Here is a 7,278-nt window from a genome sequence, read left to right on the forward strand (position 1 = left end):
CATCACTGTAGTTTCCAATATTTTAATCTTGGTTTGCAGACTTATCTTCCTTTTCCAACTTTATTCAACAATTTTCCAAACTTTATTCAACTGTGAAAAACACCCTGAGACTTCGCTATTCTACTTTTAACCTCTTCACTGTTCCCAGCGTCTTTCACAATAATGCTACCGAGGTGAGTGAAGCTGTCCACTTGATCAATCTTTTCGTCACCCAACGTCTCTTTTTCATCTTCACTTATTTCGTGCATTAGCAACTTAGTCATCTTAATATTAATTTTCAACCCTATTCTAACTCCCTGAAGTCACAAAACCTCCAAAAATTTATTCATTTTGTTCACACTTTCATCCAGGATGCTTCAATCATCAGCATACTCAAAGTCCAGGAAATTTTTTCCTGCCCATTTAATTCCATGTTCTCCCATTGCCTCTCCTGTGCTTCTTAAGACAAAATTCATTAAAATAATCAATATAAAAGGGGATAGAACACAACCATGCTTAACTCCTTATTTAACAAGAAACTAGCTATTAACCTCATTTCCTACCTTAACCGCAGCAGTGTTATTCTCGTACATTCTGTCAACAGAATCGAAGGCTTGCTCATAATTTATAAAGTTGAGGAATAAAGGTGTTTGATAGCTCAGGCACGTCTCAATTATTAACTTAGAAGGAAAAATTTGGTCGGCACATCCTCTACCCTTCCTAAAACCGCACTGTTCTTCTCTTAAAACTTTAGTTGCAGTATCTCTCAGTCTAAAAAGTATCCTGTTAATAACTAATTTGCTACATACAGAGACCAGGCTAATGCCTCTATAATTACCACAGTCACTCTTATCACCTTTTTTGAACAGTGGTTTAATTAGGGTTTTCCTTGAATCGCTAGGTACTTCCCCTTTTTGAAAAATCATATTCGTAATCTTCAGTAACTTATTTTTAACCTCAGAGTCACCATATTTAAGAAACCCATTTACCACACTATCAGCACCTGGAGCCTTACTAATTTTTAATCCATTTAGTACTGTTGCTAATTCTTCCTCACAAAACAAATCTTCCTTCAGATCCAAGGTGTCACAAACTTTTGTATTTTCCTCTATCTTTTCCTGCAAATATATCCCGGTTTGGCACATTCTCAAAATGTTCTTCCCATCTCTCTTTAACTCTTCCCTTATCACTAAGCGTGGCCCCGTTCCTATCTTTAACTGGGACAAGTCCGGATTGGCTACTACCTCTCAATTTATAAAAATGCCAATATAATATTTTACTATTAGGTCGTCTAGCCGCATCTTCTAGATCCTCGAGCAATTTTATCCATGGTCTCCACTTCGCACCTTCTTAGTTCATATTTTAACGCTTTCTCCACTTTCTTTACATTCCTCTTATTTTCGTATGATCTTTCACTCATATAATTGTTATACTTGATAATTCTAAATACCCCCCCCCCCCAACTCAAAACCCTAGATTCGCCCCTGGCAGGAGGAGTGCTACCCTAGTAAAAGATTCCGTCCAGACAAATGGAATAGGACACAAAATATGTTTTAGTACTTTGTGTGTTCTTCAAGGTTCTGAAAGAGACGTGTCGTGCGTGATAATTCGCTCTGCTGTAATTAGCAATGCTTGGAAAACCGCTGGACATTCCCGTTTTAGGTTTCTTGCTAGTGGTGTATGCAAGGGTTTCGCCTCTTCTTCTTTAAGCATTATATAACTTTTACTGCTGAAAATATGAAAGCATAAAAAGCTAATATTTGTTTTCTAATCTACTGATGGACGATCTGGGGGCAGAGATAAGGTTGTGACTGTACTTAATTGACTATAAACTCAAACTGGTAAGGATGTCGTCATCCTAATATAAATTTATGTCTCCAGAAATATTTAAATGCGTCAAAATAACAACAAATATTATCGTTCCGCATACTTTTTGGTCGCAATTGTCTTGTCACAATGAACACCAGAAAATTGTAAGACATTGACAAAGCCCCTCGCCTTAAGGTAAGGGTCTATTTTCACGAGGATGAGAGCTGGATTAAAATAAAAACTAAAGTTACGGTCCTATTTTCACGTAGATGATACCTTGATTAAAATTAAGAATCAAGGTAAGGGCCTATTTTCCTGAAGATGAGAACTGGATTAAAATTAAGACTAAAGGTAAGGGCCCCTTTTCCTGAGGATGAGAACTGGATGAAAATTAAACCTTAAGGTAAGGGCCTATTTTCCCGAAGATGAGAACTGGATGAAAATTAAGACTAAAGGTAAGGGTCTATTTTCACGAAGATGAGAACTGGATGAAAATAAAAACTAAAGGTACGGGACTATTTTCACGAAGATGAGAACTGGATGAAAATTAAGACTTAAGCTAAGGGTCTATTTTCATGAAGAGGAGAGCTGGATGAAAATCAAACCTTAAGGTAAGGGTCTCTTTTCCCGAGGATGAGAGCTTGATGAAAATTAAGACTAAAGGTAAGGGTCTATTTTCACGAAGATGAGAACTGGATGAAAATTAAGACTAAAGGTAAGGGTCTATTTTCACGAAGATGAGAACTGGATGAAAATTAAGACTAAAGGCAAGGGTCCATTTTCACGAGGATGAGAACTGGATGAAAATCATACAACAACATGAACCTGTTTTTTCAGGATGGATTTGTTCAAAAAAAGTGTCAAAAACGTCAAAAAGTGTCAAAGTGTCAAAAAGTGTCAAAAACATGTTTCATGTTTGCTTTCATCCATCCCTTGCTGAATTTAATGAAGAACTGAAGTTCACTTTTGACTTGAGACCAGAGTAGAACTGGAAGGAGAAATCAACCTTTTTTGAACGAAGGGTTGCTTTCACTAGGGTTGCAGAAGAACACGAGTTCAACTGCTAATCGTGTGAATATGGGTTCCAAAAGTAGCTCTAAAGACTATATGACGAATCAATCCCCAGTTGTCATTTGTATGTCATGCAGCCGATTTTTATATACTAAAAATTATTGGGCTAATTTCTAAATATAATTTGATTACTAAATATAATTACTAAAAATAATTTACTAAACTCTAGTGAACGTCCCTAGAAGACACTGTAAATCTACTGTGATGTTTCGATAAAATTCAAATACTGCAGCACAGATGTGATTGCAGAGACTAGTGACAATGAAAATAAGATACTTCAGGAGATCCTTTATGTGAATAATAAGAGGAGCGATCTGAATTACTGAAAATGTCAGTTTTTGTGCAAATTTTGTATTCTCAAGAAAATTGATGAACCCGTGCATTCCTATATGTATAGCTTTTGATTGGCTTTCGGCTTTCGATGTGAAGCTTTCTATGCTTACAATCCGCCATGTATCATTTGACTTTATTTGTTCCCGAAGATAATATGTATGCCCGTGAAAAATATTGTCAGTGTGAAGAAAGACACACAGAAATATCGCGAAGACAGACGACAACTATTGACCATGGCACGGTTTCAGTCAGTGATGTATGTTCCTACAACAGTATACAAGAAAACATAGGTAACTGTGCAAATTCTTTTTTTCTTTTATTAAGGTAAATAATCGCCCCACTAGGCCTAAATACACATTAACTTACAATGAACCACAGAATTGCTTTAAGCACAGAAACTTCCCTAGCTGACAGACTGCAACTTATCAGACGCTGATCTAGACCATTAACATATATCAAAACATTAGGAGGCTCAAAACTGACCCTTGTGGAACGCCACATCTTATAAATTTATCAACTGATTTCAGATTGCCTATTTTCTCGCACTGTGTCCGCTCATTCATAAAAGATCTTCGCAACTAAAATAAATTACCACGAATATCACAATTCTCCGACTTTTTCACCAATATTTTGTATAATCAATACAGTCGTAAGCTTTCTTTATATCTAGACAGAAATACACAAGTTCTTTTGTTGTATTGTACTTTTTCTCGGTAAACTACACTTTACACCAGTTCTATTACTTAAAAGACCGGCTTTCTGTGTGTTGTATTCAAGCGTTATGGGTGACCATAGAAACTCCAAAGCTCTATTATAAATTGTTTTCTTAGCTTGGTTTCCAAAACTATTCAAGGATTACACGTTAGAAAATAAACGGAGCAAATATTGAATATCTTTTCCCTAAGAAGTACAAAAGCTTTTGAATGAAGAAGTGTGACTATACATTTTTAGATGTTGACTTTTATGGAGGAAATCAGTGTAGAAGATAGTAATAGAGAAGGAAAACAACAGTCAGGGATGTCATTGAAGATCTTCGAGATAGCATGGATCAACCTAATAATAAACATCATCTGATCACAACTATTTTCCCTTAACATTTTTTTTTTTTTAGAATCATCTCATTTGAAAAAAATCTAATTAGCAACACAAAATACGCCATTTTTCGTCGCAGTCAACATTCAGTGGTAGTGCTAAATTTTATGGTCGTGTCTCGGACGATAGTTAAAACGAATTTTAGACATATATATATTTGTATCAAAAGGGTCGATACTTTTCAAGACTGTTGATCAAACTGTACGATATTAAAGAGTATCGATGTTTCTGGTTCTGGGCCGCGTATCAGCCAATGCTGTACGCATTCCGCAGTAGTTCTCAAAAGTTTTTGTCAAATATATTTAGTTAAAAGTCATTTAATGGATTTAAAGCGTTGGAGATGAAAGTTGTGCTGTTTTAGCTTTGGAACCTCAAGAAGTATTTTGAGACCGGCCTTCTTCCTAAATTACTGATGAGATTTTCTTGCAATTGCTTGAATAAAAACGTTACTTGTGTGATGTTCTACTCTAACATGTAAAAAAAAAAAACAAGATTACAAATCTAAATTAAAAAATAAACAACTAACAAAAGCTTTGTGTTTTGAATGGTTCGTCACTAAATAATTTAATTACTTTCTACGCAGTTCAGACTTCTGCATTGAGGGATATGCCGCTAAATATGGTAACTACAAAACATTCTTTCCGTTCGGTAGCAATTTATATTAGCTTAAAGAAAATTTAAAAAAAATATAACTTCAATTTTTACTGAAAACACTGTTGAATAAAAGAGCACTTCTTTAAGAATTAAATTTCTTCAGGGGCCAAGGAGGAATTTAAACATCGAACTTTTTATAAATACTGTAATATACTTATCTTGCAGTCCCTTGGGAAGAAACTTTGAAGAATCTTCGGATTGGAGTTAAATTTCCCCTTTAAATGTTCTTGAGACCAGAGAAAAAGAGATGAACAGAGAGTAGCGCAATTCAATATGGTATTTTCGAATGGCGAGGATCTTTCTGTCTGTGTGTCTGTCTCTCACTCTCTCTCTCTCTCTCTCTCTCTCCCTCTCTCTCTCCCTCTCTCTCTCTCCCTCTCTCTCTCCCTCTCTCTTTCGCCCTCTCTTTTCTCTCTTTTTCTATTCCTTTATCTCATGAACATACACAGGACTTTTTTTGGGGGGGGGGGCAAATAATAAACAAATAAAACAAATTTTATTTGTTGTTTTAAATAAAAAATACCTAGCTATATAGACGAAATTAGGTATAAGTTCCAAATAGTAAAAGTAGACAATGAAATAACATTGCAGGAACCGCAGTGCTCCATACTTCTTAGCTAACCTGTGGTTCTTAAGGAATAAAGTAAAAATAATCAATTAAGATAATGATTTAGAATGATTAAATAATGATTAAGAATGGACAGGAAATATGGCAGTATGGTTGTTTATCTCTGATATTCTTAAACTGTTCCAGATTTTTTTTCATTTATGGCTTTGATTCCATTCTTACCATTCCATTTATAAGGGAAATAAAATGAAGATGTGTAAATAATGGTAAAATTTTTAATTAAGGCAAGGATTTTTTATTGTCATATTCAAAAGTTTTACCCATTATTTACATATTTTCATTTCACTGTATTTATTAATAGATAAACAGCATGGTATAACCAAGGATATATCCTGGATTTTTCTTCAGGGGGAGGGGTTATTTTCTTAGGAGGGAGTACAAAAATAACACATAAATTTTTTTTTACAGGTATTTACGTTACGTTTTCACGAGTCGTATAATTTTCCTTCTTTTGTTGGGGGAGGGGTCGAACTCCGTAATCCTCCTGGATACGGCCTTTGGTCTATGGAACTATTTATAAATTGCTTTGTAGGGGAAGCTAGTAAATTCGTTTAAACTATATAGAAAGATGTTACCATTTTCACAATTACATTTCCATTTTCTGGGTTACTCAATAACACAATCATTTTTTGTCACCTTTTCATGGTTGCACCATCCACCGAAACCTAGTATAAAAAAAGAAGAAAAAAAGTAGTATATCAAAAGCGCGGTGGATGGATTAGCGGAGGTCTTTGCCGAAATATCTGCTTTGTCGTTTTTTGTTTTTTTTTTCTTTTTTTTTATCGGCTGAAAATAACCCTTCGTTTGTTAATTTTTCTTTCATCCTTGTTTTTTTTTTTTGTCAAGCATTATGCTTAGTCAGTGCGGTATGAGGACAAATTTACGGAGAGGGGGGCTGTACACCTGTACCCTCTCCAAAATGTCAATATCACATAAAGCATTAAATGTTATAAAAGTATTTCCCCCGCATAGTAGACTGGCTATCATTATAATTGCTTTTCCGTATTAAGTGCCTACTTATAAAAGGCTGTTTTTGAATACTTTGGATACAATTTCAGTTTTCTTGAGCTTTCAGTCCTGAATGGAGCTTTATTGCTATATCTCTGCTTTCATTTGGGTTTTAGGCTTTCGTCCTTTACTTCTCATTAAAACTCAACATTTACAAGTCTACTCTTGACAGACCACATCTTTATTTCGTAGGATATTTTCATTTTCGAGAAGATTTAAATCTCCTGAATGAAATGACGTTGGTCCCTCTCCGGCTGTCGTCAAAGATCAAACTAGGGGATGGAAGTAAGTCTGTGCTATTACAGTTTCCCCATTCATTCTTTGAAACGAATACCATTCACAAAAAGACCTAGCCGGGAAACAAATGTAAGGGATAAAGATAGCTGATAGGCAGAAATTCTTTTTTAAGTAGATCTTATATGAGGGTTTTGTAATATAAATGGATTTTTTCCTTGAGAGAGATGAGGCAAAGAAACCAGGACTGTTCAGTATAATTTAATTATGATTCCGGTGCATTTTTGAAGAATCAACCGTAATTGGTGGTCAATTAATGTTTCTCTATTTTCTAGTGGTATCTAATTATATTTTCGTACTTTTATCTCCGTAAAGTTTGGGAAAGGAAACTAGAAAATTTCTGAATGAGTTGTAATCAGAAAAGTTATTTCGGTGTTTCTGCGAAAAATAAATGCAAGAACCGAAAACTG

Source organism: Artemia sp. Qi Xiang Cuo, chromosome 3 (genome assembly GCF_049724085.1).
Source record: "Artemia sp. Qi Xiang Cuo chromosome 3, ASM4972408v1, whole genome shotgun sequence".
Lineage (NCBI taxonomy): Eukaryota > Metazoa > Arthropoda > Branchiopoda > Anostraca > Artemiidae > Artemia > Artemia sp. Qi Xiang Cuo.